The 14,304-nt window shown below is 36.7% G+C and overlaps 2 pseudogenes; one reads left to right on the forward strand and one right to left on the reverse strand.

Moving 5' to 3' along the window:
* Positions 1 to 7,964, reverse strand: LOC141503191 (ubiquitin carboxyl-terminal hydrolase 20-like; annotated as a pseudogene).
* Positions 7,965 to 13,154: 5,190 nt separating this feature from the next.
* LOC141503196 (nucleoside diphosphate kinase A pseudogene) lies at positions 13,155 to 13,991 on the forward strand (annotated as a pseudogene).
* The last annotated feature ends 313 nt before the right edge of the window (positions 13,992 to 14,304 follow it).

Consider the following 14,304-nt stretch of genomic DNA (forward strand, 5'->3'; position numbering starts at 1 on the left):
AGGAGTTCCAGTTTAATTCCCTTTCAATTCTTCCCCCAAGCCCTGGGTAATGGGAATACACCATCTCTCTGTGCTCACAATCTTGGAGGGGAAAAGAGGGTGGATAATGAGCATATTGTTTGCTTGTCTTGTCTTATTTTTGTAGTTATCATATAAACAGGGCAACAAAGTTTAGGATTCCATGACAATGACCCAATGACTCTTCGGTTTGTTTTAGCCTTAACAAACCTGCAGATTAATATATTTCCTAGCTGCAGCATTGCTCACTGTGAACCAGAATGTTTTTGCCTATTGATATATTTGTATTTCCCAAACACTTGGTCTCTTCTGAGGTGGAAAAAACCTCCATATACTGGCAAGAGACAATCTTGTGGAACAAGTTGGCCCATGAAGATCACTTATCCCAGGTATTGGCCTCAATCTTCTGTTCCCCATGCAGATTTTCTGGTTCCGACAACCAGGCAATGCTTTGTTTGATTGCAAGCTCAGGACCACCTCCATACGGGGTATTCAAGTAAAACCAGGTGTCCTCTGAAATCTGTCCATAGTCAGTTCTCTGCTTCACCCGACATGGCCACCTCCTTTGATAAGTGCTCTTTTGCTGTTGTCAGTGGGCCTAGAAGGGCCATTGTCTTTTCCCTTCACAAAGGCTTCCCATTCTCAGAACTGAGGAATCCTTAAACTACACTCACTGGGGGATTCCTCTGCTTGTAATACTTTGTCAGTTTAATGAAGGTGTCGATCTCAATCTGCCTTCGCCTGGCCAGAGCTTCTCTCTCTAACTGGCAAACTGAACAAACATAGAGATGATTTGCAGTAGTGAACCTGACCTGTTGAGAAATTCCCATATGTTCTGGGATAGGATCACCACAAGATCATCAATATAATGGTATTTATTGGCTGGGATTCCTCCATGAGGATAGAGGAACATGTGGTTTGTAATGGGCTCTGGTTCAGTAAATGTGAATTTATTGAGCCACTCACTGGAAATGTAGAATTGGAGCAAACTGGGATCCTTCATGGTAGCTAGGGACATCACATATTGACGTTCCCACACTGCCTCCTCACCAATTTTCCTGCATTCTGGACCACTGTCTCATGGTCCTTTGTGATGTACTGATCATCAAACTCATACCGCTGGCCATTTATGATATTCTGACAGTAGGCAATGTAGTATCTACTGCACTATTGTATTGTGATGGCAGATGACAGATAAGAGGTCATAGGTGGTCATCTGGGAGACACGCTCCTAGGCAAGGAAGGGCTATAGATCAATACTTTCCAAGGGAAAGAAGACATGGCTATTAATTTTGAATCAATATATAACTTCATGTTGAAAATGTTTCCAATGAATGCATAGGATCTCAGATAACCAAATAACTTTGCAATATTTCACTCATTTCATAATTTTTTACATCACTCAAAGCTATTCATATTGTCCCCCTTCAACTCATCAGCAACAAAAAAAGCAGCATGACAGTCTTCCAAGATGACAACCTTGATTTAATTATCATCCTCTTTTTGTTTTAAACTGGGGCTCAAGCATAGCAGGAAATGACCTTCTCTGAAGAGTTCCCTTATAGAAGTATCAGTCAAAATTTGCTAGATATTTCTGAAATCAATCAGAGCTGAGGTCAGATTTAGTAAAACACAAGAGCAATGATGAGAAATAAGATGGTGTGCAATTGAAACAATTCAAACTAGAACTATTTAAACTAGTAATTGAAAATAAAAATGGGAAATGAACAGAAATAGCATCATTAATTACTACAATAAATTTAGCCAATGCTATAACAAGATGACCAAAAGAACTTAAAATATGCTTTAGTCAGCAAACAGTTGACATATTTGCCAAAAAGATCAAAATAGCTGTCAAAAGAAAATATTAGATTAGAACATAAACTCATTTATAAAATATTTCAAAGAAAGATGATGGCCCATGGTTCAGTAGCATTGCTTCATAAAGCATAGAGAAGCAGTGGAGGGCAAACATTCTTCTTTAACTCCTTATTCTGCCTAATCTCTAATCTTGAGACTAACTTGAGGTGTTTACATGCCTAGAGTTGAATTAAAACATTCCCATGAAGTGTGAAATGCTCCATACTATAAGTTAATCAACCAACACACATTTATCAAGTTCTTATATAAAAGACAGAGTACTAGGCATGAGTGACACAAAGACAAAAATGAAATATTTCCCTCAGAACTCACTCTTTCAGGAGAAACATATGTACATAAAAGATATTTAATTAAAAAAATTGTTTATGTTTTCAATATCGAACTTAAAAAATTTTGAGTTCCAACTTCTCTCCCTTCCTTCAGCCCTTTGCCCACTCATTGAGAAGGCAAGCAATATGGTACCAATTATACATGTGCAGCCATATAAAACACATGTCCATATTATATTGCATACTATGTTGCAATAAAGCAAGAAAAATAGAAAGTGAAAAATGCTTCAGTCTGCACACTCATAATTCATAATTTTTCTCTTCCAAGGTGTATTTCATTCATCTTTTTCATTATGAGTTCTTTGGAATTGTCTTGGATCATTGTATTTGATAAGAGTAGCTAAATCTTATGATCATTACATTATTGATGTTACTGTGTACAATGTTCTCCTGGTTCTGCTCACTTCATTTTTCATCAGTTCATATAAGTCTTCCCAGGTTTTTTTCCAAAATCATCTACCTCATCATTTTTTTTAGTTTTTTTGCAAGGCAATGGGGTTAAGTGGCTTGCCCAAGGCCACACAGCTAGGTAATTATTAAGTATCTGAGGTCAGATTTGAACTCAGGTACTCCTGACTCCAGGGCTCTATCCACTGTACCACCTAGCTTCCCCACCTCATAATTTCTTTTTTTTTTATTAGGTTTTTTATTTTGTAAGGCAAATGGGGTTAAGTGGCTTGCCCAAGGCCACACAGCTAGGTAATTATTAAGTGTCTGAGGTCAGATTTGAACCCAGGTACTCCTGACTCCAGGGCCAGTGCTTTATCCACTGCACCACCTAGCCGCCTCCCCCATCATTTCTTAAAGCCCAATCTTATACTACAACTTGTTCAGCCAGTTCTCAGTTGATGTATATCCCTTCAGTATTTTCAATATTTTTGTACATATGTGTCCTTTTACTTTTTCTTTGTTCTTTTCTTTTATTTTTCCCCCTTTTCTTTGATCTTTGGGATATAAACGTAGTAGTGGTATTACTGGGTCAAAGGGTATACATAGTTTTATAGTCTTTTGGGCATAGTTCTAAATTGTTCTCCTGAATGATTAGACCAGTTCACATACCAAGAGTGCATTAGTGTGCCTATTTGTTCACATCCTCTCTAGCATTTTTCATTTCCTTGTTCTATCACTTTAGCTGAACTGATAAGTGTGGTGGTATCTTAGAGTTGTCCATTTGAATTTCTCTAATCATTTGGAATCTAAAGCATTTTAAAAATATGGCTATTGATATCTTTGATTTATTCTTTGAACAACTGCTTATTCATATCCTTTGACCATTCATCATTTGGGGAATGGCTCTTATTTTTAAAGATTTGGCTCAGTTTTTTATATATTCAAGAAATAAAACTTGTCAAAGAAACTTGGCTGTAAAACTTTCCCCCATTTCCTGCTTTCCTTCTAATTTTGGCTATATTATTTTTGTTTGTGCAAATTTTTTTTAATTTCATGTAATAAAAATGATTTATTTTTCTTCCTTTGGCCCTCTCTTTTCTCTTGGTGGGTCACGAACTCTTCCCTTATCTGTAGATCTGACAAGTACATTTTTCCATACTTCTCTAATTTGCTTTATCACCCTGTATGTCTAAATCATGTGCACATTTTGACTCTATCTTGGTATATAATGTGAGATGTTAGTCTATGCCTAGTTTCTGACAAACTGCCAATACTAGGACTGTTTATTACTGTACATTGTAACCTATTCTACTTATTTGCCACTGTTTCTTAGCTGGTACTAGATTGTTTTGATGATTACTGTTTTGTAATATAATTTTAGAACTGGTTTTGGTAGGCTGCCTTACTTAACTTTTTTTTCAATGATTCTCTTATTATTCTTGGCCTTTTGTTTTTCCAAATGAATTTTGTTATGCTTTTTTCTGACTACCAGAATAATTATTTGGTAGTTTTCTATGAAGAGTTGTCATTTTTATTTTGTCTCAGCTTACCCATGAGCATTTAATATTTCTCCACTTTAAATCTGTATTTGTATGAAAAGTGTTTTGTAATTGTGTTTATATAATTCCTGGGTGTTTCATGGCAGGTATTTTATACTTGCTCCAGTTATTTTAAATGAAATTCCCTTTTCTGTTACTTCCTACTGGGAAACCTACTAGTTTTTATTGATAATTTATAGAAATGCTGATGGTTTATGTGGATTTATTTTCTGTCTTACAACTTTGTTAAAATTATTGTTTCAACTAGTTGATTTTGTAGGGTTCTTGAAGTATATCATCATATCATAAGCAAAGAGTGATAGTTTTGTTTCCTCATTACCTAGTCTTATTCTTCCTTATTCTTGGCTTATTGCTATAGCTAGTATTTCTAGTACAATATTGAATAATAGCGATACTAATGTATATCCTTGCTACACTACCCTGATCTTCTTGGGAAGGCTTCTAGTTTATCCCCATTACATATAGTACTTGCTCTTGGTTTCAGTGAGACACTAATCATTTTAAGAAAAGTTCCATTTCTATTTTTTCTAGTGTTTTTAATAGGAATAGGTATTGTATTTTAGAAAAAAAGAATTCTGCATCTGTTGAAATAATCATATGATTTTTAGTTGTTTTGTTACTGATGTGGTCAATTATATTTATAGTATTCTTAATACTGAACCAGTCCTGCTTTCTTTGTGTAAGTCTCACCTGCTCATCGTGTATGATCTTTGTGATACATTGCTGTTGTCACCTTACTGGTGTTTTATTTAATATTATGTATCAAAATTAATTAGGGAAATTGTTTTATAGTTTTCTTTATTTTTCTCTTCCTGGTTAAGGTATCAAATCCATATTTATGTTGTAGAAGGAGACTGAGAGGACTGCTTTACCTAGTTTTTCCAATAGTTTATATGGTATTGGCATTAATTGTTCTTTAAATGTTTGGTAGAATTCATTAGCAAATCCATCTGGTCCTAGGGATTTTTTTCTTAGAAATTCATTTATGGTTTATTCAATTTCTTTTTCTAAGATAAGGTTATTTAAGTATTTTCTCTTGTTAATATGGGCAATTTATATTCTTGGAAATACTCATCCATTTCATTTAGATTGTCAGTTTTATTGGCATATAATTGGACAAAATTGTTTTAACGTTTTCTTCATTGCTGATCCTTTTTAATATAGTAGTTTTTTTAAATCGAATTTATCAAGTCTATTTAGGGTTTTTTTTTTGTTAAATTAGCTCCTAGTTTTATTAGTTCATTTTTTACTTTCAATTTTATTAATCTCTTCTTTAATTTTTCAGGATTCTGTTTTAGTATTTAATTGAGAATTTATCATTTGTCTTATTCTATTTGTTGTTTTATAGTTGTGTGCCCAATTTATTGATTTTCTCTTTCTCCCTTTTATTGATGTGTTTAGAGATACAATTTTCTTCAAATAATGCTTTGGCTGCATCCCACAAATTTTGTCATTATATTTAATGTAATTGAGTTTTTAAATTTGTTTCTTTAGGATTAATTATTTCATTTCCACTTGATTTTTAATCTATGCTTCCAAAGCTCTACTGAATGCAATTTTATTGCTTTATGGTCTAAAAAGGATGAACTTAATATTTCTACTTTTCTGCATTTGTTTATGATGTTTTTATGCCATAATATATGGTCAGTTTTTGTGAAGATACCATTTATGGCTGAGAAAAAGGTATATACTCTTTTGTGGTTCTGTGTGTATGTATGTATGTATTGATGTTTCGTATTGATGTTACTTAATTGCCTATGGTACCTTTTAGCAAAATGTAAGTTTCTCTGATTGTCTCTTTTAATTAGGTCTAGTTTTTCTTTTTTAGGAAACTAGAAGGTGCAGTGACTAGGGTGCCAGGTTTGGAGTCAGGAAGACCTGAGTTCAAATCTTACTCCAGACGCTTACTAGCTTTGTGACCCTAGGCAGATCACTTAACCCTATTTGCCTCAGATTCTTAATCTGTAAAATGGGCTGGAGAAGGAAATGGCAAACCACTCCAGCATTTATGCAAAAAAAAAAAAAAAAACCCAAACAGAAAACCAATGAGGTCATAAAGAGTTGAATATAATTGAAATGTCTGAAAAACCATAAAGTCTTGCCTTTTCTGCTTAAGCTAAAGCATAATAGATTTTGTTTCAACTTTTTATTTAACTTGGTCTTTCTGTTTCAAGTGTGTTTATTTTTTTTTAAATAAATATTTTTCTAATTACACATAAAATGATATTTAACATTCATTTTTAATAATTTTGGGTTCCAGAGTCTCTCTTTTCCTTCCTCCTGTCCCTCTCATTGAGAAGGAAAACAACTTTATAAAAGTTATATATATATGCAATCATGTAAAACATTTTCATATTTGTCATGTAAAAGAACACAAAGACTAAAAAATCCTCCAAGAAAAGTAAAGTCAAAAAGTATGCTTTTATCTGAATTAGACAATTTCACTAGAGACAGCATTTTTCATTGTAAGTCCTTTAGATTTATCTTGAATTATTCTATTGTTCAGAATAATTAATTCATTCTGTGTTGATCATCTTACCATTTTGCTATTATTGTGTATGCTATTCTCCTGGTTCACTCTGTATCATGAAAATGTTTTGGGGCTTTTTTTTACAGTATCTTGCTTTTCATTTCAGGTGTTTTTTCTTGTAAACAACAAATGGTTGAATTCTGCTTTCTAATCCATTCTGCTATCCACTTCTGTTTTGTGGGTGAATTCAACCCATAGGTGTATCTTTTCTTCTATTTCTCTGTCTCTCTCTCAAAGTCTGTTTTGCTTCTTACCCCTGCATGCTAAATCTGCCATCTTTCTTATCCCCTTCCCTTCCTACTTCTTTGTTAGGCAGGCTAAATTTCTATACCCAACTGAGTGTGTGTGTGTATATGTTTGTGTAGGTATATAGGAATAGATAATATATATATATATATATACATATTATATAATACATATTATATATATACATATTGATAATTATATCTATATCTGTGGTTTTACCTCCTTGAACCAGTTCAGATGAGAGTCAGATACAAACATTGCTTGCCTCTTTCCTCCATTTTTGTCTCTACTGCCAAAAGCTCTTCCTTTCACACCTCTTTTATGTCAAATAATTTTCCTCCTTCATCCTGGCCCTTCCCCTATGACCCCTCTTTTTCACCCCTCAATTGTTTAGATCATGCCAACATAATCAATTCCTATCCGTGCCCTCTCACTATGGACACCCTAATAATGATAAAGTTACTAGGAATTACATGTATCATCTTCCTATATAGGAATGTAAATACTTTAACCTTATTGATTTCCTTAGGATTTTTCTTTGCCATTTACCTTTCTATGCTTTTCTTGAGTCTTGTGTTTGAATTTCTACTCAGCCCTGTTTTGGTTAGCTTGTCTGTAGGGCATGCAAATTTTTGGTACTTTATCTTCAAGGTAGTGTGATCCAGGAAAAACTATGATTATTGCTTCCTTAGTCTGTTCTCTGATTCTTCCCAAGGAGGGGCCCCTGGTCCCTGGCAGTTCCTTCTCTACCATGGTACTGGGACCAGGGCCCCTGGTCCCTTGTGACCACAAACTCTCCTCTCTATCTTGGAACTTTGACCCAGTTCTGGAATTGTGCAATGTCATTGCCAACAGCATCCAGTCTTGTTCCCAATGCTAACCAAGAAGTCCTCTTTAAGCTCTTTCTGGGCAATTGTCTAATGCCCTTAGTTTGTCTGGGCTGAGAGCTCCCAAAGCTATTGTTGCTGCTGTCTCAACTACCTCCAAGTGCTCAGGGTCATCCTCTACCATTCTGATCTCCTAAATTATCTTGGACTAAAAAAGTCTCACCATAATCTTTTGTTGGCTTTTTCTCTCCAGAATTTGATTTGATTTTTTAAAAAATTTTTAAAGTTATTTTAAAGTTGTTTGGAGAGAAATATTGCAGGAGTTCAGTTGGAATGCTTCCTCTATTACTCCATCTTGAAAGGCATTTTAAAAAAAGAATTTATTATTTTCACAAAAGGTAGTAGAGTGTACTGGATAGGAGAGCTGGTCTCAAAGTCAGGAAGACCTAGATTCCAGTTCTGACCCTGACCCATATTGAACATGTGATTTTAGACAAGTCATTTAACTTCTCATTACTCTAGGAAATAATTTTGAGATTAAAAGTTACCTAGAGAGTACCATCTGCATTGGAGTTTCCTTATGTGGGCAATTCCGTATACCAGTGAAATTACAGATCCGATTCTTATTCCTATTCTTATTCCGATTCTTATTCATACCTAAATTGGATTAGGTAAAACAGTAGATAGAATGTTGGAGCTGAAATCAGAAAAGCCTGAGGTTAAATCCAGCCTCAGACACTATCTGTATAACACTGGGTCTATTGCTTAAACTGTTTGCCTCAATTTCCTCATCTATAAAATGGAGGTAATAATAATGTTTGTCTCCTAGGGTTGTTATGAGGAAAAGAGGATATTTGTAAAGTACTTAGCACAGGGTCTGGGACAGAGTAGGTGTTAAATAAATGTTAGTCATCTTATTTTCTTCACAGAAAGAACTCTGAAGAGATAAACAAATGTTTCCTTTTTCTGAGAGAAATGGGAAAAGGAGAAAGAAAGAGAAACGGGAAAGGCAGGAAAAAAGAGAAAAGGGAAGAGAAATGAAATGGGGAAGGTGTGGAGAGAAATGAGGAAATGGGAAGAAGACAGAGTGAAAGAAAGTGAGGAGGGTAGATGAAGAGAAAAACACAAGAGAAGAGAGTAAAGGGAAAGACAACTGTCATCACTACGCTTGGGATCCAGGTGCTTGTCCCCTTCAGCGCCTACAAATTCACATTGCAATCCTTAGCCTTCTCTTGCTATCAGAGTCCCCCTCCCCCCAACAGGATCTTATTGGGCAAAAGGGGGTCAGGACAAGGTAGGTGAATAATGATTTTAAAAGAAAGCCAAAGGAATTCAAAAGACCTAAAAATGAGACCTTACCCCATTTTTGGTTTTGTTGTTCTACTCTATATGCAAGCACAGCAGGCCACAAACTAAATCAAGTAATACAACTTTGCTCAATCAATAAACATTTTTTATGTTTTAGTTTTTGTTTTTTGCAAGATAATTGGGTTAAGTGACTTGCTCAAGGTCATACAGCGAGTATCAAGTGTCTGAGGCTAGATTTGAACTCAGATCCTCCTAACTCTAGGCCTGGTGCTCTATCCCCTGCACCAACTAGCTGTCCTAATAAACATTTTTAAAGTGCCTACTATGTGCCAGACTAAACCTTAGGAAAACAAAGAAAGCCAAAAGATAGTGTCTGCTCTCATGGAACTACAGTCTAGCTGGGGGGGGGGGGGCAACATGTAAAAACTAAGTACAAACTCAATCTATACAGGATAAACTGGAGATAATTAATAGAGGGAAGGCATTAGCATTAAGGGGAGCCAGGAAAGACTTCTTGCAAAAGGTAGGATTTTAGCTTGGACTTGAAGGAAGCCAGGGAACCCAGAAGGCAGAGAAGGGAGGACATTCCCAGCGTGAGGGACAACTAGTCCTGAGTTGGCAAATGGAATGTCATGGACAAGGAACCACAAGGAAACCAGGATTGCTGACTACAATGGCAGTGGTGTAAGGTGTAAGAAAACTGGAAAGGCAGTGTCTAATCTAGTCCATTGTTAGTTTACAAATTAAAAAAAAACCCAAGCTCTTCTGGAATTTCAGCTAGTATTAAACTCTACAATCCATAAATTGGCAATTTTGGCGTGTTCATAAGTCCTGTTACATCACTTTCTAGTGACATGGAAAGGTACGATAGGAGATATACAGCTTTTAAAATAATTTTGTACAAGTCTCAGATAACAGTTCAGGAAGTAAATAGCAATGACCTTACGTGGAAATTCTATCAAATGGGAATTTGCCTGCCTTCCAGAATGAAAGCAGCCTCATCTTGGTGGAAGTGAGAAACCCCTAACAAATTGCCCTCAACATTCCATTGCAGGAAAGGGGAAGGGGAGAATTAGTTCCTTTTTATTTGTCTGAAACACAGGAGCTCCTAGGACATTAGAAAACTGGTATTATTCCTGTTTTGCATGATTTCTTGCATGGTTAGCTGTTCATAACGTGCTCTTTTTGGTATATTTTTGATCTGGGATCTTATAAGCAGGAGGGAGATAGTCAACTATAGTACTGTCCAGGAAGGTGTTTATTTCAGGTTTCTGGATGAATTCTCAGATATGTCGTAGTGGGACAACCCTGAAAAGTAACATGGCCATTGGTGCCACCAATATATGTGGCAAACGACCTTAAACTGTGTCATGTACATCTCATATAGGTATGGAAAATGTTCAACATGAGACATTAGCCATAAGGGCCAGCCTTTAATAGAAATAAAGAATTTTCTTTATCGCTCATTTTGATATTTAATCAAACTAAATATATATATATATATATATATATATATATATATACACACACACACACACTGTAATTTAATACACAATAGCATGAGTCTGATTGTACCAGTCCCAAAAGAAATTTAGTATCATTAAAGTCATGAGAGATATCTTGGCCCAGTGGGTAAAGAGTTAGTCTCAGAGTCAGGAAGCAAAGTTCCACCTCTGACATATTTTAGATATGCTACCCAGGACAAATCTCTTAACCTTTCAGTGTTCCAGGAAACTCTTAATGATTAAGTTGCAGAGAGATCCTAGTATGCATTAATAGAGGAAGAGTCCTATAATACAATGAAATTACATGTCTGGTCAAAACCTACACTGAATTGCCATACACTGCCTTGTGCTGTGTCCTTTGTCCTTTGCAGCCAGACTAGAAGCTTCTAGATGGCAAAAAACTATTTTGTATTTCTTCCATGCAGATAGGGCAGCATGACTCAATAGGGAGAAAGGTAGCCTTGAAGTCAGGAAGTCCTGGGGTCACAGCTACCTTTGATCCATCCTGGATCCAGGGGCTCTGGAAAAATCTCTAGAATTCTAAGTGTGGACCAATTGCTTGCCTCCGTCATTAGAGGGAATTTCCTGGTGCTAATGAAATCATGGGTGTGGTTGAAAAAAATCCCCCCTGGAACACTCAGCACAGTTCACATCCTCTCATTAAAGCCTGAATGAATGAATGAATGAAATGAATGATGGAAAACAAATTAAAATCCTGAGCCTTGTCCCACTCCTCCACCAAAAGTTATGAAGAGTTTAATTTACTAGGTCATTTAGAGAAGGTGAAATCTGAAAACTGAATTTACACTTTCAATTTAGGTGAATTATTTGGTTTTGCTTGCAGACTTCATTCACCCCACAGCCAAAAAAGCACGTTCAGGTTGTGGAGCTCAAGTTTCAAGCACCTCAGAGAACTTTCCCCAGTCAGTATTCTTGGAGGGATTATAGAACACAAAAGAGGTGCCGTGATATTGGAGAAGGGAAGACATTTCCAGTTTTTAGAAAGTGGAACAGAATAGAATCTGCTGATAAACAGCCACTGTAGTTCATCTCTGGCAAAATTCTAGACTATATTACGAGAAGAATGCTTGATGAGCAGTCTAGCAAAGAAAGTATTGCAAAGGGCTTAGAACAGCTTCAAGATCCATCCACGTTGGACGACCCTTATTTTATACAGCAGTCCAAATCCATCAGCTCACTGCTATGAAGCCACAGGTTATTAAAACTAGAGACACCTGACTATAAGTCAGTACTTTCTTCAGCTAAATCAGATTTAACCATCTACTTTCCATCAGCAACTATGATTGGTTTCAACTCCATGAATCATCATGCCAGGACAAGCTGATCCTCTTAAATGTAACCACTAGATCATGCCCCCACGTTTTCTTCTTTTGGTGAATCATTGTGTTTTGTAAGATCTAAGCAGCATGGGAATGTGTGATTTACCCTAACCAGGTCTATGGATAAATAACTAAGCAAAGATAGCTTTCAGTAAGAAGAGAACTACAAGAGAATGGATGAGGTAGATAGTAAAGGCAGGGATTGAAATGGGGAAAGAAAGAAGATCTCAATGTAGCAGCATGAGGGTAGCTGACTGAAGAGCAATCTGTTTTCAGGCTTTTTTTTTTTTTGGTAAGGCAATGGGGTTAAGTGGCTTGCCCAAGGCCACACAGCTAGGTCATTATTAAGTGTCTGAGGCCGGATTTGAACTCAAGTACTCCTGACTCCAGGGCCGGTGCTCTATCCACTGTGCCACCTAGCTGCCCTTGAAGAGCAATCTCATAGGAAGATAGTTTTTAATGGGAGATGGGTACCTAGCAATGTACTAGAGAGCTGGTGCATAGGGAGAACCCTTTCCTTTGAGATAGTGTTATGCCTCTGTAGACATTATGTTCTTGGGAAATTAGAGTTCCTGAGGATTAACTGGCAGTTAGGAGACTGTGAGGATACTTCTGTCATGAATTGATATTTGTAAGCATGAGACACAACAGAAAAGAAGAGTCAAAGGAGAAAGCTCCACCAGGAAATAACAGAAATTAGTAAGAAGAGTTCTCTCTTAGTATTTAGTAGACTAGTATTTAGACTTAGTATTTTAGAAACTCTAGTTTCATGAGGAACAAAAAATGGCAAAGAAGAAATTCATGAGGATATAGATTATGAATCATAGAAATCTATCAACAGCCAGTGGTCATTCATTGAGTGTGCTTTGTGCTAGGCCCTATACTAAGCCCTGCTGATAAAAAGAAAGGCAGAAATCAGGTTTTTTTCCCAAGATGATCATGGACTCAGTCCAATTTTAAAGAATTAAAGTTTAGAATAGACAGAAATAAGAGAATGAAGAGCAGAAGATAAAAAAAAGTCATTTTAGAAAAAACTTAAAAGCAAAAGAAGTTGGAGGAGAAAAGAGGAATGAGAATTTTAAATTAGCCATGTAACCAAGAAGGGGAAAATGAAAAAAAAAAAGAATTAAGTACCTAAATAAAAGGAAAAGAGGAAAAAACTCACTACATTAAATTCCAAAACTAGATTACTAGATAACTAGATAGTTAACAAATGGGAAGATGAGGGTAAGAGATCCTGTTCAGAACAGGGTTGCCCTATAGTAAACAGAGCAAAGTTAATTTTAATTCAGGAAAAAAGAAATGCTAAAGATACAAATGGAAGAAAACATAAACCCAATGCTTAAGTTCAGATGTAAATGAATTTTTTAAAAAATCTAATAAACTGAGAGTGGCAGATTGGTTAAGAAAACAAAACCTGGAGCCTGGCTGCTGGAGTCTCAGGGCAAGAGCCAGGATGTGGGCTTCTTCCCACTCTGCACCCTGTGGAGCCTCCTGGATCACGGCCTTATTCAAGGCTCTAGTCACACCCTGGCCACAAGACAGCTGCCCTATGGAGGAGTGCCCAGTTCAATTCTGCTCTGCTACAACTCTGGAGGACTTACTAGAACCCAGGAACGGACGCTGATTGCAATAAAGTCGGGGTTTGGCGAAGGCTGGCTGGAGATGTCATTAGGTGCTTTGAGAGACGGGGTTCAAACTGGTGGCCATGCAAATACCACAGGTCTCAGAGAAAGGCCTTGTTGAGCATTGCCATGGCCTAAAGAAGAAGCTCTTTTATGCAAACTTGATCATCTGTATGATCTCTGGTCCTATGGTTGCTTTGGTCTGGGAAAGTTACAATGCGGTCCATACCTCTAAGGCCATGGTAGGAGACACTGACTCTGCAGAAACCACCCAAGGACAATATAGGGAGATTTCAGGGTTCTCATCAGTAGGAGTGTCATCCATGCCAGCAATTCAGTGGAAGTGGTCCAGAGAGAGATCAACCTGTGGTTTCATAGCAGTGAGCTGATGGATTTGGACTGATGTAGTCACAGCAATCTGTATCATGTGTGAGGGAGGGTCTCAGCCCACCTCCTGCCCACACTGAGAATGAACCCAAGAGCAATTGCCTTGAAAATGCTAGGTTCTTCCCTCTCTTCCTGTCCAAGTTACCTGCCATCCTCCTATCCTAATGTCTCCACTCACAGAAATCTCTCTGTTGCCAAATCATATGCCTTTTCACTCCATGATCCAAGCCATCGAAGGATTGAGTCTAATCCTTTCCTTGTCCACAGTGTTAGTTAACCTTGGGAGTAATTGCTTGTAATCAGAGATAATGATGACTATTAAAGAAGACACATTAAAATTCAATCTATAAGAAAAACAA

This window comes from Macrotis lagotis, chromosome X (genome assembly GCF_037893015.1).
Source record: "Macrotis lagotis isolate mMagLag1 chromosome X, bilby.v1.9.chrom.fasta, whole genome shotgun sequence".
Classification (NCBI taxonomy): Eukaryota; Metazoa; Chordata; class Mammalia; order Peramelemorphia; family Peramelidae; genus Macrotis; species Macrotis lagotis.